This window comes from Schistocerca nitens, chromosome 6 (assembly GCF_023898315.1).
Source record: "Schistocerca nitens isolate TAMUIC-IGC-003100 chromosome 6, iqSchNite1.1, whole genome shotgun sequence".
NCBI lineage: Eukaryota > Metazoa > Arthropoda > Insecta > Orthoptera > Acrididae > Schistocerca > Schistocerca nitens.
The window spans coordinates 215325720-215352570 of record NC_064619.1 but is presented as its reverse complement, the minus strand read 5'-3'; the positions used below and the strand labels follow the sequence as shown (position 1 = coordinate 215352570).

General features: G+C 38.3%; 1 protein-coding gene across 6 annotated transcripts in view; it reads left to right on the top strand.

Annotated features, from left to right (window-relative positions):
* The first annotated feature begins 1563 nt into the window (after positions 1-1563).
* LOC126262914 (nucleolar protein 8) overlaps positions 1564-26851 on the top strand; it is an 84709-nt gene continuing 59421 nt past the window's right edge. For 2 of the 6 annotated variants that reach the window (XM_049959825.1, XM_049959822.1), the window contains exons 1-2: positions 1566-1755; positions 10518-10732. The gene's annotated coding sequence lies outside the window, so the exon portion shown is untranslated. Of the gene's footprint in view, positions 1756-10517; positions 10733-26851 lie in introns of all 6 variants that reach the window. The other 4 variants (XM_049959826.1, XM_049959823.1, XM_049959828.1 and 1 more) reach the window with 3 other exon arrangements.

Below are 26851 nucleotides of genomic sequence, written 5' to 3'. Positions count from 1 at the left end.
TTGGAGACTACGAATTACAACAGCTGGATACAGACTGGAGAAAGCTGCGAAAAACTGACATTCACATAATCAACACAGTTCCAACAGTGGTCTGGATTGTGGCTCGAGGTACAAAGAAGGGGGCCAGAGAGTCAATGTTTTCAAAATTATCTAACTTAATGATCTCATTTTTGTGTATGCCTCATTCATCGGTTAGTTTTGAAATAATATTTTCTTCCATTGACAGAATGAAAACGAAGACAAGAAATCGATTGACAAGTGGAACAGTTTCAGGACTTCTGCATTCCATATGGTCAAGAAAAACCTACGTCTATTAAGGCTTCAGTGTAAGAGCTGAATTTATCAAACTAATGAATAGTGATATGTAGAAAACTGTACCAGAGGAGATAGATAAATAACCGCAACATTAAGCAGGAAGATCAAACTGGGACAAGCTTATATTTTCAAAGCGGGTTTAATTATAAAATATAGATATAAGAGTTGTGTAATAGTGTGAAATCCTCGTAAACAAAATGGTGTTTAATAATCGTTATCTACTGGCTGCTGATGAACGAGCGTTTCAGAGATATTGTGTAAGTTCATTACAGTAATTTAACGGATTTTATTTCCCTACTATTAACATATTTTATATCGTTATTGAAGCATTTTTATAGCACAGTTATAAAATACTATCTTTTCTCCGCGATCTTCCAAATTTTTCTTAATCTGGGATGACATGCACATCTGACGTGGCGCCACAGCTTGTGGCTACTGTACACACAGGACGCCACAAATTCTATGTTGTTACACAGCTTTCAGTATGGCGTCAATTGAAATCATATTGGCGGGTATGGCCTTAGAGCTGCGAGAAAAGTAATACACAAGGAAGAGGAAACCTTAGTGTTGGACACGAAAATATATTTGGAACAGGGATAAATCAGGAGAAAGAAAAGCATTTATGAAAGAAATAAGCCTCCGGTATAGGTATTTCGAATAACTAATTTTTAGTTTAACAGCTGCCACATCACACTTCAGGGCTATTTCCGCACATAATACAAGTTATACAATGTTTGGTCTCACAAGTTACGAAGTTTATACGACTCGCTTTTTTGGTTATATTTATTAAGTTCATTTATTTTTTCATTTGTGGGATGTGCCATGGGTTTGAGCACACACACACACACACACACACACACACACACACACACACTGGTGCAGAAAATCAAACATAAGTTGCTGTTCTTGTGGTTCTAGAAGCTGGGAAAGTGTATATGCCGACCACTATTTTCATTTTTTTCGAAAATAAAATAAAAACACACTGAAATCGAATGGAGTAGGCTGCAGCAGCAATTATTGCACGATAACTGCGACAGAATGCTTGTGTTTCGAAATACTGTCACCAGGGAGCAATGGTGGTAGGAAAGTGGCTCAATAAAATACAATCAAGCTGAACTTTCTGTGACGTGACGAAAGATGTGTCTCGTAAGTTGCGCCACTAAAAACTAACTGGAGTATGCCACTAGCTATGGCGTCACCTTCGTTGCAGGTGTGAACGCGGCTTTATTAAACCTTCGATTTTATTTTTTTGGATCTGGCAACACTGGTTGTTTTGGTACAAGCACAGTACGATAAGTGTTATCTTTGAGATGTGTACACTGCGTGTGAGAGACAGTGGGAACGTGTTGTTTGTGTACGGGCGAGGAGCACTTGTTATTAATGTTATACAGTAACAGGCTCAGTACTTGTTACTGTGTAGGTGTCAACTTGTGTCCAGAGGTATGGTGCATTTACGCTTTGTTGTTTTTGTTCTTTTGGTTGGCAGTAGCACGTGCTAACTTATGCTGACATGATAGATCTCTCAATATTCAGTATAAGCTTAAACCGTGATCCATTTTCTGTACTAGATGAATAAGTTAAAATTTGCACCTGTTGAACGCCTTTTTCATCACTTAAGGCATCAGATTCTATTTGACGTCACAAATTTTGCTTGGTTTGTTTGGCGCCACATTTGAAAGTGTTAAAAGCAAAGTAATTTATGTGCATAGAAATAATTGCTAGCTTACAGAACTTGGTGTTCAGTCCAACAGTTTGTGGTTGCTCTCGGCCACTGGTTATTACCAAGACGGTTAGCGTTACTTAGCCGTTGGCGTAGTAAACATCGTTTTACAAAGGAAATGTGACACGATTACCAATGAACTGCTAACAGCAGATAACTTCATAGTCCAAGATTCGAGAGAAGCATGCTGTCATCATCGGATCTTATGCTTTAAAATATTACTATTACTAAGTGAGCATAGTTTACCCTCCATGGCCGAATACATTACATCACATCTTAGCATTTATATTTTGAAACTACTACCAAAACTAAGATAACGGACAAGAAGCATTACACAACACTGATGTTATAAATAATGGTAGTAAACAACACTGTCCAACTCTTAAATTTTTCCAGTTTGTGGCTTCACACGTGATGGTATCATGTTGACCAGTTTAGAATTCTACTTGTAGAGAAAAATTGATGTACAGAATATAGTGGCTGTTGATTGAGCACACTCATTAGTCTATTTCAAAAAGAATATTGGCATCCTTTAGTGCCTCAGCAGAATTTCTACGCTTAGTCATTAATGTTGTATCATCTGCAAAGAGCAGAGCATGGCTGTCACATCTTAGGTCATTGACAAATATTAAAAAGAGCAGATGGGCAAGTATGGAGCTGTGTGATTCACAGTGTTCAACTGCCTTTTCACAAGACATTGCTCCCTGGATACAGGGACCGATCACCATGCAGTTTGGTCCTTTCCCCCCCTCTTTAAACCAACTAACTTGGATCGAGACACTTTGACACCAGTCTCTTAGGTAAGATGACAGTCTCAAAAGCGCACACCCTTTATACTGTAAGAGTTAATTTTTCTAATAGTATCTTACAAAAAATTCAATCAAATGCCTTGCTTAGATCACAAAGAACTGAAGCCCTGCAGTTCTTTTCTTCAAATGCATCCACTATTTTTGTTATCACACCAAGCATTTTAGTAAATCTACATTTCCCTCTTCAAAATCCTTGTTGGTTGTCCAGGAACAGGCTGTTGTCTTTGGAATAACACAACAGTTGTTTCGTCGTTATAGTTTCAATCACATTCGCTAGTATAAGTATTATGGAAATTGGTCTATATCTGGCTGGACTGTTACGATCACTTTGTTTATATGCTGGTATTGTCTTTGCCGGTTTAAGAAGTCTGCAAAAATACCAACCCCAAGGCACTGGTTAATGGCAGCAACCAAGGTTTCAGCGATGTCAAATACTGTTTTCTTCAGTTCAGCACACATCATGCCATATATAGGGTGGAGAAAAATTGTGTCATGAAATTTCAACCCTGGATAGTTGATGCCAGTGGGAACCAAAATTACTTATATTGTGTTGGCTGACAACACACAATTTTTAAACTATGCAAATTTGGCGCCATGCATTCCAATTGGCTGTGGGATTGACATCTTACCGGATGCTCCGGACAACACATGACTGTGAATGCTTTGCCTGCCGGAGATCGTGATGTATCTGACAAGGGAACCTCCCCATCGCACCCCCCTCAGATTTAGTTATAAGTTGGCACAGTGGATAGGCATTGGAAAACTGAACACAGATCAATCGAGTAAACAGGAAGAAGTTGCGCGGAACTATGAAAAAAATAAGCAAAATATACAAACTGAGTAGTCCATGTGCAGGATAGGCAACATCAAGGATTCTGTGAGCTCCGGAGCGCCGTGGTCCCGTGGTTAGTGTGAGCAGCTGCTGAATCAGAGGTCCTTGGTTCAAGTCTTCCTTCGAGTGAAAAGCTTAATCTTTTTTTTTTTTTTTTTTTTTCAGACAGTTATTATCTGTCTGTCCGATGCGAGGTAACTGCGCCGTAGTATGGGAACATTGCACCTAAACAAACATCGAAACATCCACAAGAAAACCTAAATCGGGCAAGGTAGTGGTTTTTATCCATTTTCCAAGTGTACAAGTTAGGTGGGTCGACAACATGTTCTTGTCATGTGACGCAGATGCCGCCACCAGTGTCGTATAGAATATATCAGACGTGTTTTCCTCTGGAGGAATCGGTTGACCTATGACCTTGCGATCAAATGTTTTCGGTTCCCATTGGAGAGGCACGTCCTTTCGTCTACTGATCGCACTGTTTTGCATTGCGGTCGCAAAACACAGACACTAAACTTATTACAGTGAACAGAGACGTCAATGAACGATCGGACAGATCTTAACTCTGCGAAAATAAAAAAAAAGTAAACTTTTCACTAGAGGGAAGATTTGAACCAAGGACCTCTCGTTCCGCAGTTGCTCGCGCTAACCACGGGACCACGGTGCTCCTTAGGTCACACATGTCCTTGATGTTGCCTATCTTGTGCATGGACTACTCAGTTTGTATATTTTGCTAATTTTTTTCATAGTTCCACACAACTTCTTCCTGTTTTCTCGATTGAACTGTGTTCAGTTTTTCAAGGCCTATCCACTGTGCCAACTTATAACTAAATCTGAGGGGGGTGCATTGGGGAGGTTCCCTTGTGAGATGGCCCCCATGCTCTGTGGTAGTGCACCAGCCTTCCACTCTTGAGGTGAATCTGCCGGGATCCCGACATACCTATTGTAGTGCCATGATAAGACGTACCGGGAACAAACCCATCAACAGCTGTCAGTTCGCATACAGAAAGTCTTTTACAAATTATGTCGGTTCTGAGAAGGGCCTTTTTTGTAGCTAGGACCTTGTTTACTTAAAGCAGGTGCTCGAGCTGGCAATCCTCGGATGCAACACAAGCTTGGTAATGTCGAACAGTGTTTTGAAAAACTCTTTCAAAGATTCCTGGCATAGGTCTGATGTGATTGGTGGCACGTTGAATGCGATCCATTAATTCCTCTTCATTTCTAGGTTGGTCGTGTCCGGGGGGTTGAACTGGAACCTTGAAGAATCCCCGCAGTAAAAGGTCTGGTGGCGTTTAAATATCCGTGCACAGCATGACTGTTATGTGCGGGTGCTGCAACCGCATGCATAGCCCTATGTCCAGGGGAACATCTTCCAGTAGGCCGGGTAGAGTTTCTTGCAAGGAGTGATGGTAATTTGCCCTGGCAAGTCGAGGAGGTAGACGGACTGACCCAATCAAATGGTCACCCACAGTGCCTGCCAAAATGTTGAGCAAAAATCGTTCCTGGTGTCTGTGGACTTATGTGACCAGAGGATTTCCCCTTGCCTAGTAATGAATGTTTTGAGTGTTGTAAAGGCCATCCTGATGGAAGGTGCAATTGTTGGTAAACAACACAATGGCGGGGTAGTTGGGATCTCGTGCAACATGTCGCAGAAACCAATGGCAAAACCCTAGCCTGTGTTCATTGTCCACCACAGGATTTTGGCCTCGGACAGGGTGGAAACTAAATGGATACTGTCCCGTCATTCCTCAAAACAGTCTCTCCAAATCCAATATCCCATTGTGTTCGAGGTCTTCCGGCATCACCATGATATCCTGCAAGCGAGCCTTTTTCGCCAAGTAGCCGGTGAATTGCTATATATGGTTGCAGGTGTGGGTGGTGTCTTTCTGGGTAATGTTCCTCATACAACCGTCAAGCTTCATGCACATTACCATCGGCTAGTCCATTAATAAAAACCGTATCTCATTGTTCTTCAGACTAATACTGTGCTGCCATGCTTACTGTATGAGTAAATCGCACGTTACGTGTGTGCTCCGAAGCGAAGCTTACATGTGAATACCTCTGACATGAGGTGGAGACAAACAGCAAGACCTAATTGACACGTGTGTGTATCATGTTGGGGCATGACGGGGGGAGGGATGCTTGCATGTGTGAACTCAGACAACCATAACACTGCCCGTCAACCGACGAAGGGCAAAAGGGCAATCCCACGGCCAATTGGAGTACGTGGCACCAAGTTTCCGTAGTCTAAAAATTGTATGTTGTCGACATACACAACATTAGTAATTTTGGTTCCTACTGGGCATCAGTTATCCGGGGTTAAAATTTTGTGACACAATTTTCTATGGCCTTTACATCTTTGCAAATGGAGCTTTTAAAATCTTTCGCAATTTTTACTTTGTCCTCTGGGATCTTCCACCTGGTCAAGGCGTAACTGTTGCTAATGCTTATATTGCTTGTAATATCAATTTCTAAAATTTATTACTCCAGCCACATTATTCCCAACAACGTCAATAAAATGTTTGCTAAAATCATCAGGGCTGCAAGCATTTAATGGGGAAACAGGGCTTTTCCTGTGTTCATTAACTGATGCCCCCTTTGCATGGGTTGTGGGCATCAGAAAGGAACCTAACATTATATGGCTGCTTCTGCTTCCTTCCTTTACATTCTTGTATCTTTCAGATAATAAGAATGAAACATATCTTTGGCCCTGGCAGCTGTTGCTGTTTTAGCTTAGTCATATGGCAGCAAAATAATACACTTAATGTTTTCCAGCCTGGGAGTGTACCATGGTTTGTCTCTACCTATTTTTATTTTACTTTGAAGTATATCTCAGGAATTCTTTATCACTACTGATGGGAAACAGTTGTCAAAATTTATTTTGAGGAGCTGGAAAATACATTTGAGAGCATCACTTGGTTCCAATCCTAGAACTTTAGACAATATGTTGTAATTTTTTTAAGCATATGATCCGATAATGACAACATGACTGTTGAAACCCATCAAACAGTAAGAATACTTGTTTTAGCGATGTTGGCTTGTGAAGTTTTCATCGGTTATTGCAGATCACCCCCTACTTACAATTTCAGGAATATATTATAATTAAATGTGTCCTGTACTGCCCATGACATAGCCTGTTTGATTTTTTTGCTGATATTGTAGTTAGTTGAACCTGTGACCATTTCAAAATAAACAAACAGCTATACTTAACTGTCACAACTGAATGTATGCAGTGTTTTATTTATGCCATATGTAATCATTTCATGTTATGATGCATAGTCCTTATTCGCTACTCTTGAGTTAGGGTTCAGTACCATTTTATGATCAGTAGAGTGCAGTCGTGTAAATGCAACCAATGATGATGATTCTGCAAATACACAGTAATATGGTTTTCACTTTTTGTTACGGCTTGGGTGTACTAATACCATTTTCTGTTTTTTTTTTAGACAGACTCTTGTCCAAATACACACTCCAGTCTCAGATCTCATGGATGTAAACCTATGATTTTGTGGTGTTTTAGTGGTGTATGCATTTGCACAATTAATTTTTTGTTTGGGACCATCGTAGGTATGAGTTCTGTAACCTATTCAGCCAATGCAAATTACTGACCCATAAGAAGTACCTAACATATTTTTGAATGTGTTTTGCTTCCCCCTTGAGGCTGCATCCCAGTCATAAACCCTAAGAAGATACTTATCCGTCTCAGAAATATATTCAGTCTTAAGAAATTTCTCATTTTCAGAAATGCTTTTCCCTCTGTTATCAGCCTACATTTTGTATCCTCCCTATTTTGGCAGTTGTAAGTTGTTTTGCTGCCCAGTTAATAAATTTTTCAGAGGATATGTTCTAGAATAGTATCCAACCTGAGGAATAATGATATCTTTTGTACATATAGACCAACATGATTACTCTGCAATGCAAAATTAAGTGCCTAGCAGAGGGATCTGTGAACCACATTCAAGCTATTTCTCTAATGTCCGCTTACCAGATATTAAAAGCATTAAATAACAAAATTGCGCTAGTTGGCATTTTATGTGACGTATGTAAGGCATTTGACTGTGTTAATCACAATATTTTCCTAGATATACCAAGATTTTATGGGCTTGATGGTATAGTGGCACAGTGGTTTGTCATATCTTTCCCTCTTACTGGTTGAGAATAGTGCTGCAATCGCCGGCTGGGGTGGCCAAGCAGTTCTAGGCGCTACATTCTGGAACTGCGTGGCCACTACGGTCGCAGGTTTGAATCCTGCCTCAGGCATGGATGTGTGTGATGTCCTTAGGTTAGTTAGGTTTAAGTAGTTCTAAGTTCTAGGGGACTGTTGACCTCAGAAGTTAAGTCCCATAGTGCTCAGAGCCATTTGTTGCAATCAGTCCAAACATTCATACGGCAACAGATGACATAGCAGGCTAAATAATGTCCAAAAAAGTATTATTTAGTCTTTTCTGCCACCAAAAATTTTGATCACTTATCCAATGATGTATAATGTCTGACAGAAAGCAAAGTAAAATTTGAAAACAGGCTGATAAAGTTTCCTGTTGACAACGCCTGTTCTGTAGTATGAATTCTGTTATTGTAATGTGTAAAAGGCGTGGGTAGGAATTATTAACTCACATATGTATGCTTTAAAAAAAATTGAAAATAAAAACACATGCAAATGATGTACGTGTAACCTTTTTTTACAAAATAATTTGTCATATGAATATAAAATGACTCATTCCACATCATTATGATTTATCTTGCAAGTGATTCATGGAACGTGGAACTAGCCAAACTACTTTTAATGTTTCGTTTGCTGATCTGATTCTTTCAGCAGCACGTATTTTACTACATTCCATTAATGTTGACGATAAAAATGTCAGTGAAACAAACATAGAATATATATATTTTCCAATTATTCCCTTGTAGGAGAGGATGTGAACTTGACAGCTTCACTTGTTTTCTTTTTTTCCTTCTTCCCAAAACCTTATTAATTCTCTGTGTTTTTGCTTCCTTTGGTCTGTCCATTTTTCCCCTATTTCTTTTCTTGAGATTTGTTCAATTTTCCAGTATCTAATTTTATTTTTTTAATTGTTTTTTGTCCGTAATTCCTGCTGAAATTTTCAATCATTCCAGGTTTTCCTGTGTTCTTTTTTTCCATCCAACTGGCCTTTAATTTGCTGTATTAATGATGTTAAAAAATGTTTTAGTGAGTCTGTTTCCACCCATCCAAACACGTGACATCTTTTCCTAAATTAAACTGTTTTCATAGAGTTCCTCTGTAGGTTGACAAACCCAAGTTCCAGCTTGGAGAACAGTACCATAGGTTTTTCTAAGAACTTTTTATTCGTGTTTCTAAATTTCAAGACTTTTTGTCAACCTTCTAATTACTGTGGATTCTGCTGCATACAAGGCTTCTTCTGAAATAATCATTGAGTGAACTGGTGCAGTGGTTAGCACACTGGACTCGCATTCAGGAGGACAATGGTTCAATCCCGCATCTGGCCATCCTGATTTAAGTTTCCCATGATTTCTCTAGATCACTTCAGGCAAATGCTGGGCTGGTTCCTTTGAAAGGGTATGGCCGATTTCCTTCCCCATCCTTCTCTAATCCGAGCTTGTGCTTTGTCTCTAATGACCTCGTTGTCAACGGGACTTGAAACACTAAACTCTTCCTCCTTGTAAAGTAATCATGGTATTGTGTCATAGTTTTACCTTATGAGGTACCATTCTTTTGTGGTAGTGATTCCTTGTCAGATTGATGAAGACCGTGTTCAGTCTGGTGGGTTGGATGGCCTCTCCTAAGTACATGAGGTGAGAGGCCTGTGGGATTTTTCCATCCTGTGCTTCCAGGGATGGTTTTCCTGTTGATTTGGTGTCTGTATCCTGAGATTTGTTTTTTTATAGGAAATTTGGAGACTGGTTTTATAGATTTCATGGTAGTTTGGCTTTATCATTTTTGTTTGTTAATGTAACCATGTCATCTACAAAGGCCAAACGTTACACAGTGGCTCTTTTTCCTTTATGTAATTTGGATACATTTGATGTATTTTTGCCATTCTGTGATTATTTTTTCCAGTGAATAAAAAAATGTGGTATTCGTATTACGACATGCTGGCTAGATACAAGATTTTTTTCTGTAAAAAATACTGTTTGCATTCAAGATTACTTTTAAAATATAGAGAGAGTAGTTAAGGAGAAACATCTTAGCTCTACATTTCAAAACACCTCTGCTATCTGTGAGCCATTTTATTTTAGGTAAATTGTCAACCAGTTTTACAATTGCATATATCACCTTTTTCTGTGTCAAAGATAGATTCACCATGGGGTAATGCAGGACATTTTCCCTTCTAGTGGTGTACGTGTGAATATTTCTGTTATTTTATTTTTAACTCAGATGGGTTTTTGGAAGCAGATTTCATAACTGAATACATGTAGTATGAGAATGTGGCTAATATTCCAAGCTGCTTGGAGACAGGCCTGCAAAATGTATATGAGTGAAACCTGCTCATAACTCTAAAGTGAGAAGTTACCCCTGAACATTATTCCGTAAGACATCAGTGAATGAAAGTATGTTATCTTACAGACTTCTATTGACTACCAACAAAGTTGGCAATTATTCTTATGACAAAAGCAACTGAACCTAAACTTTTTTTCTGCTTTCAAGTTTTTATCAATACGCATACCTAAGAATTTAGAATATTCTACCCTGTTTATTATTTTTTGTTGGCACACTATGTAAATAGGTGGTGAGATGGATAAGCTATGTTTTTTTCCAAAGTTTAAAACTAAACCCTTTGTACAAAATCAAACAGTAATTTTCACAAACATATTGTTTATTATTTTCTATGTTGATGTTTTTTAGCTTGGCTTCAGAAGAATGGTTGTGCCATTTGCAAATGGGACTAATTATGGATCTAATACAAATGAAATGGTGGATCATTAACATAAACCAAGAACAGGATACTGAAGATTGTAGTACCATACATTGACTTTGACTTAGGACATCATCAAGATGGCAGACATACCAGTTTCAAGCTTATACAATATGGCTATCATGATATGACATTACACATGCAGGTAGGCACAAATAATATGCAAACTATTTCATTGCAGAAATAAAGTGAAACTAGCAGAATGACACTGGAATTGAGGGCTTTGGCCTCATGTGATCTGTATAGTGCACACACACACACACACACACACACACACACACACACACACAAAACTCCAAAAACTGGTACCAGATATTTCACTTTATCTGTTTAACTCAAACAAAGTCCACAATACTACAAAATCACACATAACTTTACACATAGGGTATTCAGCACTTCTCTTGATTTATATAGCTGACACAAAGTTTGCATTACCACAACATCAAAATCTATGATACACCTGATACAAAAATGTAACTCCAGCAATTTCGGTGGAACATACTCCATGTTACCTACCAATCACAATCCAACATAATTACCTACCACTAATAACATAACCCAAAAATTTGGGGAAAATTGCCTTAACACCAATTTTGAAATACAAGGAACATACAGTTATGCACATAAATTCACATACTCTACATGCTACAGCTAAAATGAACCGTAAAAATATACTTATTCACCTGTTTGTGTGTGCACATACGTGCTCTCTCTCTCTCTCTCTCTCTCTCTCTCTCTCTCTCTCTCTCTCTCACACACACACACACACACACACACACACACACACACGGACATATACGGATATATATCATATCATCAACATACTGTCTCGAATGGCCAGCCTAGAATTCTCAAACTGGGAACCTCTCCACATAGAATGGTCCGAGATGCAGGAGATTTGCCTAGTCTCACACCTTCTCCACGTACTTTACCATACTGGGCAACAGTAGCTTTGGTTAATCTCATACCTTCCCCACAAATGTACTACTACTACTACTACTACTACTACTCCTTGACACTACTGCCCTTGTTGGGCCTTGGCCTCCCGGACAACCTCCGCCCACGCTTCTCTGGTGGCTGCCTTGGCTCTTCCATCTTCTCACTCCCATCCTTCTCAAGTCCACTTCCATTTTGTCTAGCCATCTGGTCCTTGGTCTGCCCCTTATACGACATCAACCGGGTTTTCCTTTGAAAACTGTCTTGACTGTTCTGTTCTCCAGCATTCTTTCTACATGTCCCAACCAAATCAGTCTTATTACTCTTTATTTCAGTCACGATATCTGGTTTGTTGTACAACTCTCTGATCTCCTTATTATTTCTGATTCTCCAAAAATTCCTATCATTCACTGGCCCATAGATTTTCCTAAGTATCTTCCTTTCCCATCTCAGCAAGACGTGTCATAGTCCAGGTCTCCGAACCATACATCACCACAGGTATAACTACTGTGTGGTACGCTGTCAGCTTCTGATCCCTGCTAAGGCTCCTTGCTTTAAACACTTTAACCAGTGCAAAGTAGCTCCTGTTACCAGCTGCAGTTATTGCATATGTTTCTTCTCTCATATTATTATACTCAGTTACCAGTGACCCAAGATATTTAAAGCTCTTGCACTGTTCATATTCTTTTCCATTCAAAGTCATGCTTTTTTCTCCTTACTGTATCTTTTCCTAGATGTTAACACATACTAAGTCTTTAATTGGTTAATGGTCAGCCCCATCTTCCCACCATATCTTTCTACTTTTTCAAGCTTTTGCTCGAGGTCCTGTTTTCTCCTGGATGACAAATGAATATCATCTGCATATGCAAGCTCTTCAGCCACTGTATTAAACAGTGTTCCTCCAGGGTTGTTGCTTTGTGTATTTCACATTACACTCTCCAAGGCTACATTAAACAGAATAGTGGAGAGCACATCACCCTGCCGCAGTCCTCGGTTAACTTCAAATGCCTTTGATAAAGTGGCCTTGATCTTTACTTTGCATACTGTTCTTCTCAAAGTCATTTGAACCAATCTTATCAGTTTCTTATGGGCTCCTGCCTTTTACATTGCCTTCCAAAGTTGATCCCTTTTGATACTATCATAAGCTTGTTTGAAGTCAATGAACAGCTGGTGGACATTGATGTTGTACTCATAACATTTTTCAAGGATCCGTCTAATAGTGAAAATCTGGTCTGTAGTGGATCTGTTAGTTCTGAAACCATACTGGTAGTCTCCTAGATACTCTCCTACATATGTTCTTAACCGTCCAGCCATTATTTTTCCTAGTATGTTATATACTAGACAGAGTAGTGCAATTCCTCTATAATTCCCACAGTCAGCTTTGTCATGATTCTTGTGTATAGGGCAGAGTATTGCAGTACTCCATTGTTTCAGCATATTTCCACTATAACCTCATGCAAAATCCTTACTAGTTTTTCTCCACCATATTTTATCATATCTGCTGTAATATTATCTTCTTCTGGAGCTTTATTGTTTTTAAGAGTCTTGATACTAACTTTAATTTCTTCCAGTGCAGGTCCTGCTACTGATCCCTGGTGCTCTTCATCCCTGTGTACTCCCTGCTCTACCTCTTTTGCCATACCGGCATCTACCCCACCTTCATTTTCCGATTCTGCAGTTCACTAAAATACTCTACCCGTCTGTCTAAAGTCTGCTCTTTTCCTCCAATCTGATTTCCCTCCTTATTTTTACAGAAGACTGCTCTGGGTTGGAATCCTTTCCTTATATCTCTCTCTTCTAACTCATCAGTCCACTGTTTTTGAGAGTCTCTCCTTTTCCTCCTACATTCCTTACCTGCTTCCCTTCCCTTCTCTTCTCCCGGTACTCTTCTACAGTACCTCTAGTTCTCCTCTGCAGCATTCTTTTTGTTACCTCATTTCTTTCTTCTATCTTGCTCCTATAGTCTTCATCAAACCAGCTCTGGGTTCTCGATTGCTTCTTCCTCCCCAGTACAGTTCCAGCTGTCTCATGCATTATTCCTTTAACTGTTTCCCATCTTTCTTCAATATCCTCTCCTGCCCGGTCTTCGGCTTCATTAAGTCTATTTGTCAAGATAGTTTTATATTGATGTACTGTATTTTCATCATTTTTTAACTTGGTATCATCAAACCTTAGTGTGATAGCTTTCTTGATCTGTCTATAATTGGCTATCCTCTGTCTGTATTTGATTCTTACCAAATCTATCCCCATCTGCACCACGACAGCTATCCACCTCTAATATATCTGAAGCAAGTTGTCTATCTATGAGTATGTGATCAATCTGATTTTCTGTGATCCCATCTGAGGAGCTCCATGTAACTTCCCTTATATCCTTCCTTTGCATTCATGTGCTTTTAATAATCATGTTATTGTTCATGGCAAAATCAATTAGTCTGATACCGTTATCATTAGAGACTTCACGTAGACTCTCCTTACCAGCCATTTTTCTGTATGCGATTTCTTTTCCTACTTGAGCATTATGAAGTGCCCCATGGCCACCTTAACATCATGTTTTGCCAGCCTTGCTGTTTCCTGCTCCAGTTGCTCATAGAATACATCTTTTTCCACCGACTCTGCATCTTCTGTTGGTGTATATGTACATATAAAAGATATATTGAAGAAACGGGCTTTCATTTGTAATACGCAGATTCTTTTGCTAACAGGACTAAAGTTCATTGTGGCAGCCTTTTGAGAATTATCAACCAGAAAACCTGTGCCGCCTTTGCTTCCACAGCTGTAAAACAGTGTGTGTCCCAGATGTTACTATTCACATTATATTCCTTCATTTCCTTTTTCAGATTTTGTAGTCCTCCAGGCTTGTTCTGTGTTCTCACATTCCAGGTCGCTAAATAACAATTTGTGTGCTGTTTCCATTGCCAAGGCTGTTTACCTGTTACATCCACCCGTCTTTCTTTGTCCTTTGGTTCCATAAAAAAATTTTTTCCGGGGTGAGGTTGTTAGCCTCACGAGCAACCCCCATCTTGGAGGACCTGGATTTTTTTTAGGGTTCACTCCTCTAGGAGGGTTGGCTTCCCTACACCTATAGAGGGTTCGTCCCCCCCCCCCCCCGCCCCCCACTCTATGTTGTGGGACACACTTCTCCTGTCTTCTCTGTCGAGACCAATCCAGTGTTTGGGTGACCCTGCCAGTAGCTATGCTACTGCCGGCTCAGCTCTCGGCTTAATCGGTGCACGCAAACACCCCTGCCCACCACTGAAGGTGCCTATGATAAGACAGCGTCCCCTGGTAGGGTCCCCACAAACATGAAAGAATTTAATTGCTGTCAACAAGTCATGACCTGCGGGCGTACAGCAAATTACCTGTGAACTTCACTTTCCTAATCATAACTAACAAAAAACAAAACAAAGATTTAAATCTCCAGACATAAATGCCTCACCACACTAATAATTCCAGATCCTGAAATGAATTTATTCCCATCTACAAACATCAAAATGACTTACCACAAACACTTGTAATATTATTTTTAACAACAGAACTAAAGCAGTCCTGTGTATCATTAACATCATACACAAACAATTTAGAAACATAAACATGCCACACTAGAGAGCATCATCACATCATCTTAACATGCTTTCTGCAGATGCAACCATTTCAAATATGTTGCACCATGATGATGTCACTAAAAGTTGTTGGGGTGGTACTGCAAACTTCAGTTGACCACCAAGAACGGTAGTGGGTCTAGGATTGAACCTTGTGGGACTACCATTGTAATTTATCCCCCAGCAGATGATTTTTACAGCCTAAGATAACTTTCCACATTCTGTTTGTTCAATAAGAAATAAACCAGGCATTTGCAGAACTATATATTCCATAAAAACATAACTTCTCTTGTAGTGTGTTGTGATTGACATAGTCAAATGCCTTCAGTAAGTCACAGACTATCCCAAATGGTAATATTTGATTCAAAGCTTTTGTTATACACTCCGTAAGTGTGTAAATAGCTGTCTCAGTAGAGTGACCCTTTTGAAATTGAAAGAGTAATTGGGTAAATATCTCATTACTACATATGTAGATGACAACCCTTGAGTTAGTTTCATGTTCCATGGATCATTTGTATCATTAATCATAATGATGTGGAACAAGTCATTTTACATTCATATTACACATTCCTATGAAAATGTAGCTACATGCTGATCATCTGCAAATAGTTTTTTTTATGTACTCATTGTTGTCTTTGTCTCCTCTTCATCCAGCACCAGGCTGGGTTGGAACATTTAAGATCCATCTCCATTTTCCCATGTTTTTCCACCATTTTTCTTTTGTGACTGTTTTGTTCTAGTGCAGATTCCATCACCATAAACTGGTCTTTATTGAAGCAGAACAGCTTGCTCTGGATCTCCCTCATGTCCTCGAACTTGACTTCCATCATTCATTTTTATGTATTCCATCTTACATTCTCTTTACAAGTACAAACTATTTAACCTGTTCTTTTCAGTTCTCTTATTCAGCTTTTCTACTGCAGTTTTGTCCCTAAAATCTTCATTTATGACTGTCTCTATCTTTGTTTTTCCTAACATATTTCTTAAGAGTTTCGTTTCTTGGGGTTGGATTCTACTCTTCTTTCTTCTCACTGTTGTCCAGGTCTCCACTGCATGGGTCAACTGTACTGTAAAGTAAAATATGTCTTGAAAATCACTTCCTTAACTTCATTGGTATCTTTCTTCCTCAGACTAAGCCCCTCATACACTGGTAAAATGCATTGCACTGTTATATCCTTTTGCTGATTTCTGCCACCACCCTCGGTCACCATCATCTCACTGCGTTGGTATTTGAAGTTCCCCACAATTTCAGTATCCTGTCCTTTAATATTACTCTGTCCTTACCATTCTGTCTCCCCTCTGGTTCCACGCTGTACCTTTTAATCATTGCAGAATTATAAATTCTTGTATGAAATGGAAGCTTATTTTCCAATGGAACTTCGCCGTCTGTCAGACATTTTATATCATTGGGTAAGTGATCAGAAATTTTGGTAGCAGCATTGTACACCCATTTCTTTTCTTTTCTCTTTTTTTTGTGTTAATGTAAAGTAATGAATATAATTTTTTTCTTCTGGTTTTGTAATTATATGCATCTTTCTTCCTTTTGAACTTGTTGGATCGTTCACAGAGGAAAAAATATACTGTGAAGCAGTAGTCAGAGTGCCTAACTCCTTAAACAGATGTCTACAAAGGGATCATAGATGAAAACCACATACTATTATTACAGCACATTTTTGAACAATGAACACTTACTTCCTTAAAGTTGAGTTACCCCAGAACATTATTCCGTGTGACATTTTTGAATGAAAATATGTAAAATGCGTCAACTTACTGATTTGTCTCTCTCCAGGATTTGCAGTTCAGATGTGTCTGAAATAAGTTTTGGGAGTACCAAAATATGCTGTGTCCAGTTTAAATTCTTATCGGTGTGGACACCTAAAAATTTTGATGTTTCCACCCTAGTTGTTATTTCCTCACCATGTGTTACATCTGTCATTATTTTAGTACCTCTGGATGTACAGAACTGAAAATGTTGTGTCTTTTTGAAATTGAGATTGAGACCATTCACAGAAAACAATTTTACCATTTCTTCTGCTGCTGTTTGTATGTTTGGATTGATTAAAATTGTGGTGCCATCCTTAAAGATATTGAGATACTATAGGGAACCTAAGATTGAGCCTTATGCTTTATTTCCAGTCAGAAGAATGTCCCTTTCTTACATTGCTTGAATTATTAAGTCCAACTTTCTATATCCTTGTAGTTAGATATTACATGATCCGCTTGTTTGCTATACCATCAGTTCAATATACCTCAGTTTATCCAGGAGAATATTATACTCCACACATTCAGGACTTTAGGTAGGCCACAGGAAGAATCAACTGGTGCTATTTTGCTATTTAGTTCTTGTAAAATTTGATGAGTGAATGTGTAAATGACATGCTCGGTTGAGCCAAACTGTGATTTACTGAGGATACTACTGTTCTCAGGTGGGATCTATTCTGGAATATATGACCTTCTCAAAACCTTTGGCTAATATCAATAGAGAAATGGGTTGTTAGTTATCAACTTCTCTCTTATCACCCACCCTTAGTGATGCATTACATATTTCAGAAACGACAGTGCTTATTGTATAGTACTCTGTTGGAATTCGCATTGAATGCAGATTAGTTTTTATTTTTGAGCAAATATATAATTTTCTTAATTTCAGAAGAAAGTTTCTTCTATGTTTAAGAAGTGATTATTAAACATATCTGCTACCTGTGACTGATCATTTATAGGCCTTCCATTTAAATTAATAGTGATGTTATCCTTTTCTATCTCTCATTTTACTACATTCCATGCAGTGTTACGTCTGTTGTCAGAATTATTTATTTCCGATATAATGTGGATGTTCCTTTCTGGAAATACGGAAGCGTCCGATCCCGCCCATCTGCTTTGACCCATGACGTCACAAATATGGCGGAAACGACCATAAACCACGATTCCAATATGGCACATATAAAGTCGTTATGTACACATTGTGAGGACGAAAATACATCGAAAAACACACACACACACACACACACACACACACACACACACACACACACTCTCTTTCCACAAGAAGCCTAATGACACTAACGGGACAAGCGCGGGAAATGGGGTGTTTTGGGTGGGGGGCAAACTAAATATAAACAAATTTAGACGCCTTGCGTAGCTACAACGTGTAAGTGAAGACAGCCATGCATGAATACCCACCCACCTCCCCAGGGGTCGTAACCCCTGCAACCCATAGAAGATAAAGATGCTTCAGTAGCTGATTAGTGTTTTTTGTCTTTTTTAAAAAAAAAATCTCACGAGATAGAACGAACAGATCAGAAAAGTAAATAAAATAAGATAAAACAGAACTGGAGACAGCCACACTCAAACCAAACACCCTGCCGTCATGACGTCACACACGACAACACCCTTACGTCACGGGTCAAAGCCGACGCGTGGGATCGGACGCTTCTGTCGACCCTCCTTTTTTAAATAACTTTTCTTAATAATTTTGAGCAGTTCATGTATTGTGGAAGTACTGCAGGATCTTGACTTGTTCTTGCCAACAAATACAATTGCCTTTTCATTTCAAAAGATATTTTATTTCCTCTACTGATCCATGTTTTTTTAAGTATCTGTCTAATGTCTTTCATGAGCTTATGTGGAAAGCTACTTTGAAGTAATGATATGAATTTATCATGAAATAGATTAAATTTTTTCACCATTTGATTCATTAGAAGTTTCATCCAAGTTTATCTGTTGTAAACTATTCTTAAAAATGTTGTACTGGAATCAAATTATTTTAACTCTTTTCCACTGGGGAGTGTCTGTAATGTATGGCACTATCTTATTTATCCTAACTAACTGTACATTGTGATCAGAGAGAGCATTTTTTGCTGGGTATATAGTAATTTTCTTGTTTTGAGGTTTCTCAATCAGTTAATTGATCAGTTATCAATTAGGCTCCTACTGTCCTTATCCACCTTTGTTGGACATGTAATTACTTATATCAAATTGTAGGATCCAAATAAGGTTTCCTGATCATTTTTCCTATAAGAATCCTATAGAAAATGTACACTCAAATCACCACAAACTGTTAACATCTTGCTGCTGTCAGATAGATAGCATAGTAGGGAGTCTATGTTAGTAATAGACAGTTCAAAATTTTCCATTGGGGATCTATATACAGTTACTACAATTAAAAGTTAACTATTTTTCAGTATTAATTCACAAGCACACACTCCTTTATGCTAATCACTACAAAAGGTTTTTGAATTTGTGTTCTGTCTCAATGTAAGTTACAAATCTTCCTTTTCCTGTGTTAGTTATACATGAGTAAGATGCTGGAGTGTAATCTTTTATATTTAATGTCTCTAACCAAATGGTTATATGGTGCTCAGATACATGATATTAGCTTCTCAAAAATCTTAGCAGATGATATGAGGAGTGGCATTTGGTGGTATTTATTGACATCTGAGGAGTCAGCTTTTTTTTAAAGAGCACCATGTTGTTGTTGTTGTGGTCTTCAGTCCTGAGACTGGTTTGATGCAGCTCTCCATGCTACTCTATCCGGTGCAAGCTTCATCATCTCCCAGTACCTATTGCAACCTACATCCTTCTGAATCTGCTTAGTGTATTCATCTCTTGGTCTCCCTCTACGATTTTTACCTGCCACGCTGCCCTCCAATGCTAAATTTGTGATCCCTTGATGCCTCAAAACATGTCCTACCAACCGATCCCTTCTTCTAGTCAAGTTGTGCCAGAAACTTCTCTTCTCCCCAATCCTATTCAATACCTCCTCATTACTTACGTGATCTACCCACCTTATCTTCAGCATTCTTCTGTAGCACCACATTTTGAAAATATAAATACTTTCAGAAACGACTTCCTGACACTTAAATCTATACTAGATGTTAACAAATTTCTCTTCTTCAGAAACGATTTCCTTGCCATTGCCAGTCTACATTTTATATCCTCTCTACTTCGACCATCGTCAGTTATTTTACTCCCTAAATAGCAAAACTCCTTTACTACTTTAAGTGTCTCATTTCCTAATCTAATTCCCTCAGCATCACCCGATTTAATTTGACTACATTCCATTATCCTCGTTTTGCTTTGGTTGATGTTCATCTTGTATCCTTCTTTCAAGGCACTGTCCATTCCGTTCAACTGCTCTTCCAAGTCCTTTGCTGTATCTGACAGAATTACAATGTCATCGGTGAACCTCAAAGTTTTTACTTCTTCTCCATGAATTTTAATACCTACTCAGAATTTTTCTTTTGTTTCCTTTACCGCTTGCTCAATATACAGATTGAATAACATCGGGGATAGGCTACAACCCTGTCTCACTCCTTTCCCAACCACTGCTTCCCTTTCATGCCCCTCAACTCTTATAACTGCCATCTGGTTTCTGTACAAATTGTAAATAGCCTTTCACTCCCTGTATTTTACCCCTGCCACCTTTAGAATTTGAAAGAGAGTATTCCATTCAACATTGTCAAAAGCTTTCTCTAAGTCTACAAATGCTAGAAACGTAGGTTTGCCTTTCCTTAATCTTTCTTCTAAGATAAGCCGTAAGGTTAGTATTGCCTCACATGTTCCAACATTTCTACGGAATCCAAACTGATCTTCCCCGAGGTCGGCTTCTACCAGTTTTTCCATTCGTCTGTAAACAATTCGCGTTAGTATTTTGCAGCTGTGACTTATTAAACTGATAGTTCGGTAATTTTCACATCTGTCAACACCTGCTTACTTTGGGATTGGAATTATTATATTCTTCTTGAAGTCTGTGGGTATTTCGCCTGTCTCATACATCTTGCTCACCAGATGGTAGAGTTTTGTCATGACTGGCTCTCCCAAGGCCATCAGTAGTTCTAATGGAATGTTGTCTACTCCCGGGGCCTTGTTTCGACTCAGGTCTTTCAGTGCTCTGTCAAACTCTTCACGCAGTATCTTATCTCCCATTTCGTTTTCATCTACATCCTCTTCCATTTCCATAATATTGTTCTCAAGCACATCGCCCTTGTATAAACCCTCTATACACTCCTTCCACCTTTCTGCCTTCCCTTCTTTGCTTAGAACTGGGTTGCCATCTGAGTTCTTGATATTCATACAAGTGGTTCTCTTCTCTCCAAAGGTCTCTTTAATTTTCCTGTAGGCAGTATCTATCTTACCCCTAGTGAGACAAGCCTCTACAACCTTACATTTGTCCTCTAGCCATCCCTTCTTAGCCATTTTGCACTTCCTGTTGATCTCATTTTTGAGACGTTTGTATTCCTTTTTGCCTGCTTCATTTACTGCATTTTTTTATTTTCTCCTTTCATCAATTAAATTCAATATTTCTTCTGCACCATAATGGTGACATATTTTAATCTGTCTGGAAAAACACCTTGAATTAATGATTGATGCATTACATAAGTGACTAAGAACAATATATATTATAGGACTAAAACATTTTAGTGTCTCGCTGGAGATAGTATCCATCCCACCATCCCATATCAACTTTCACTTTTTAGAGTCATGATGAGCTACTTTATTTGTAATGGAAATGGGAGAGTAATTTTTTTCCCCCTAAATGTTCTCTGTATTGCTTCTTCACTGTACTGTATGAGTTTACCTTTTCAACACTTTGAACCAATTTTCTCACCTATTTCTAAAAAGTAATCAGTAGAAATATGTGCTATACATGATTGGTCTTTTACAATGCTCCCATTCTCCCCCTCTGTCTCTTTTAACAATTTTCCAAGTTGTTTTTATTGTTTGATCTGTCAGTTTTTGGCAAGATATGCGTATTCCTGGAAATTTTTCACACCTTTTCTTCATATGTTACAGTACTCTTTGTAATGTGTAAATATTTCCAAATCATTTGGTTTTCTGGCTGTTTTTTACAAGTCCTTTTTTTGTTTTCAGGACTCTACCACCTTTAGTAGCCCAAGTATTTTTTAATGACTTCTCTTTATTACATTTATCATTTTAGAAAAACTACTTCAAAAATGGATACAAACTCTTTAAGAATGACTCATTGTAAACTACACTCCAATCAACATTTTTAAAGCTTTTTTAAAGTCGTCAGTAGTTTTGTCAGTTAACGAGCCTGACTGTTTTATTAGTGTGTATTTGAACTGTACAAAGAGGTGAGTTACATGACTGTACATTGTGATATGACAATTTACATTAAAATCACCACAAATTAATAATCTATTCCTTCTGTCTGTCACATAGCACAACAATCCATCAAAATTTTTCATAAACCATTCCTAATTTCCCAGTGGGGACAATGTATACTTTAACAGTCACAAGTATTAAATTTCGCATTATTAAATCACAATCACATGCATCCATATCCTGAGCTATATAGAATTTATGTATTTCTACATTTTTGCATTTGTATTTATTTTTTATGAAAGTGAAGACTACTTCTTTGCTCCTATTGGACCTATGTGAATATGCTACTATTTTATAACAACATACATTAAGATTCGCTGTCCTTGTGATTACGTAATGTGCAGATAGGCATATAACATGAACTTTTGTTTAGTGAATAAGATCTTGCAAATGAATTAACAACCCATTTACATTATATATTAATAAATTTTCAACATGCAGCTATATTTACAAACTAATTTGTGTTGTGAATGTAAAATGACTCGTACCACATCATTATGATTTCTTGTGCAAACGATCCCTGTAACTTATACCCCCTCCCTCAAATATTTTGACCAAGCAAGTTGATGTCATTTTTCAGTCTATTGTTATAAGATGAACTGGATCTCTCTGTGTGTTTGATTTCCTGTAATTTATCATTCTGAATTTGACCTAAAGCTTGTGTCTCACCTGACCCCAATAAGCTTTGTGTGCTGGTGACCCTTCTTATAACTTCGGTTTGGTTTATGTAAAGTTGCATGTAACATTTTGCCTTCATTCAACTTAGATCTCTCAGTGCTCTGCCAAATTCTTCTTGCAGTACTAAATTCTACATTTCATCTTCATCAACTACTCCTTTCATATTATTGTCTTCAAGGTTCTTTCCTTTATGTAGCCCTTCTATATATTCCTTCAACCTTAGCTTTCCCTTCTCTGTTTAGTGCTTGCTTGGCATCTGCATTCTTCATGTTCATTCAGATGATTCTCTTTTCTCAAATTAGGCCTGTATATTTAATTTTCCTGTCCATAGCACTTATTTTTCTCTAGTCGTGTGTGCCATTCATAGCTTTGCATTTCTCCACCAGCTATGTCTACTGTTCCATTTTGCATTTTTTAATAATCTCATGTGATTTAATTCCTGTTTGCCTATCTCATTTGCTCCACTTTTATGTTTTCTCCTTGCATATTGTTTGTTAATCCAGAGTTCCTAATGGGTCTTGCCTGTTTGATGCTCTACTGTCTTTACTGTTTCAGCTCTCAACATCACTCATTCATCTGTGATTGTATTTATTTCACATATTTCACTTGTTTATTATTTAACGGCCTATTTAAAATTTCTAGACTACCTGTGGTTGTTTTGGTTGTTTAATCTTTTACAAGCCCCAATTCTTCAATTTTGTATCTTTCAGAAATTTCTTCAGCTGTAATCTACGGCTTATAACCAATAAATTGTGATCAGTGTCCACATCTGACCCTGGAAATGTTCTGCTGTATAAAATTTGGGTTCTGAATTTCTCTGACAAACATTCCAGTGTCTCTAGATCTATGATTTTTAATATGCTCTGTTCAAAATTGTACCAGGTGACTTCCGTATTCATTAGTTTATCATCTTCCATAATATACTAAAAGTCTGTTTTATTATTATTATTATAACGATTGTTCCCCTTTAGGAGAGCGATTGAACTTGAATTCATAATTTCATCTTCGGATGTTTTTCTTCTTTGCTTCCCAAAACCTCCTCATCCTCTCAGAATGCTCCTTCTTCCGTTCCTCTGTCCATTTTTTACCAGGCTGACGCGATGTTCTTTCCCCAAACTTCACACTTGTGATTTTATGCTGGCACTCGGTGCGATCTTCGAGATTTTTTATGTTGATCTGCTGTAGATCCCTCTGGACTTCTTTCAGCCATTCCGTGCCACATTTACTCCTTGTTATAATATTGAATAATTTCTTTGCTGTTCTGGAGTCTTCCATCTTGTAGATGTGTGTATAAAATTTGGCTCGGCGCTTTCTGATTTCATCTGTTACTGTGTTGATCTTTCTATAGAGCTCGTTTTGTGGTCTCTTCATCCAAATGCCATTTTTGTTGATTGGACCGTAAATCTTCCTGAGAATTTTTCTTTCCTGCTTTTCTATTTCCTTAATTTTAGAATGACCATCAATCACCATTGTTTCAGCTGCATAGATTGCTTCTGGAAGAATCACTGTTGTATAGTGCCTTAATTTTGCATCTGTCGAAATGCACTTCTTGTTGTAATGCATCCATGTTAGCTTGTAGGCTTTCTGGAGCTTGGTGATTCTTTGTTCATTGGCAATTCGGTTTAATCCTGAGGACTATACAGTTTCACCGAGGTATTTAAAATGGCATACTTGTGCAATTTTACCATATTTTGTTATTAAAGGGGATTTATTTTCTGGCTGCCTTTCCATATATTGGGTTTTTTCATAAGATATCTGTAGTCCGGTTTTTTGTGAAATTTCATGTAGTTTTTCCACTGCGTGAATCGCTTCTGTTCTCTTATTGGTGATAATTGCAATATCGTCACCGAAAGCAAGGCACTTGACTTTAATTCGGTTCTCTTTCTTGATACCAGTTTGGATACCCTTTACGTGAGGTTTTCCCATTCCCTGATTATCTTTTCTAGAACAATATTGAAAAGGATTGGGGATAGTCCGTCCCCCTGTCAGACTCCAGATTTGATTTCGAAGGGTTCTGATACTTCGCCCATGAATTTCACTTTGGCCGTTGTTCCTGTAAGTGTCTGTTCTGTGATTTTTCGTGTCTTTCGGTCGATCCCAAATTCTTCCATGATTTTAAACAGGGTTCCACAGTCCACTGAATCATATGCTTTCCTGAAGTCGATGAATGTAACTACTGTGTTTCTGCATTTCCTCATTTGTAATATTGTCTTTAAGCACCAGATCTGTTCCGCACATGACCGTCCTTTTCTGAATCCGGCCTGGTATTCACCAATTAGTGTATCTGCTTGGGAGTCTATCCTGTTTAAAAGCGCTTTGGAAAGGATTTTGTAAGCGACTGGGAGCAGGGAAATTCCTCTGTAATTGTTCATGTCTGTCTTGTCGCCCTTTTTGTGTAGCGGGTGAATTAGAGCGCATTTCCAGTTCTCTGGTATCTGCTCCGTTATCCATATGTCCGATATTATACGGTGTAATTTCTGCATAAGTATAGGATCGTTTAGTTTCCAGAACTCAGCAATGATCCCATCTTCTCCTGGTGCTTTGTTATTTTTCAACTGCTTGACTATCTCCATAATTTCTTCAAGATCCGGGGCATGTGAGTCTGGGTGTGTGAATACTGGAGAAGAGAAGACAAGTTTTTCTTGGGGTGGTTCGCAGTTGAGGAGGGAACTGAAATATTGGGCTAAGATTTTGCAGTTATTTTTCGTGTTGGTTTCCAAAGAGCCATCGGGTTTCTTGAAGCACAAGCTAGGCGCTTGGTATCCCTGTAAGTTTTCTCTGAAAGTCTTATAAAAATTTATTGTATTATTTTTGATGAAATCCTGCTGGATTTCAGAGAGTCTGTTGTTGTCATATCCCCGTTTTTCTTTTCTAATTATTTTTGAGGTCTGTTTTTGGGTTTTAAGAAAGTTCTCCCAGTTTTCTTCAGTTTTGTGACTGCTAAATTTTTTCCATGCAGTTATTCGGCTGTCAACTGCCTCATCACAGGTTGCATTCCACCAGCGATGTTTCCTGTTGCGAGGGGGTTGTCCTAATTTGAGGGCTTCCTGAATTTTCTCTGTTAGTTTCTTCCAGTCTGTTGATTTTTACTGATTAATTTGCATGATGATTTTTTCTTTGCTCCAGTTGCAGATATTCCGGATCTGGTTTGGTACTTTTGGGTGGCCTTTTTAGCATTCTGTTGGGTTGGAATTTTGTTTTTATTTGGAGATGATGATGATCTGATTCAAAGACACCTTTGCGGATTCCGATGTTTTGAATTTCTTTTATGTTTTCTTTGGAAATTGCGACATGGTCTATTTGGTATTCACCCTGTCTAAGACTGGGTGATCTCCATGTGGTTAATTTATGTGCAGGTTTTTGAAACTGGGTACTCATTATTTTAAGTCCAAAGTTTCTGCAGAAGTCAATTAGTTTTTCACCATTCTTGTTGGTACGTTTGTGTTTGGTGTGGGGTCCAGTGGTATCTCTGAATTTTTTTTCCTTCCCTAATTGTGCATTAAAATCGCCTACTAAGATTTTCACATGGTGCTTAGGTACTTTATTTGTTGTTTCTTCTAGTGTTTCCCAGAAATTGTCCACTGTTTCAGGGTAGATTTTACTGTGGTGATTTGTGGGGGCGTGCACATTGATCAGAGTGTATGCTTTATTAGCTGATTTTACTGATAACAGGGAGACTCTTTCATTGGGAGACGTGAAGTCAATAACTGAGTCGAGTACGGAAGTGTGTACGGGGAATCCTGTTCCGAAAAGTGGTAGTTTGTCTCTTACTTTTATGGCAGGTTTGCCCTTGTAGATCCTGTAATTCTCTGTGTTAAAGTGTCCTTCATCTGTGAATCTTGTCTCTTGCAGTGCAGTGATTTTCAGGTTAAATTTTCCCATTGCGTTGGTGAGTTGCTTTAATTTGCCTGTTTTAGTGAGGGTGTTCA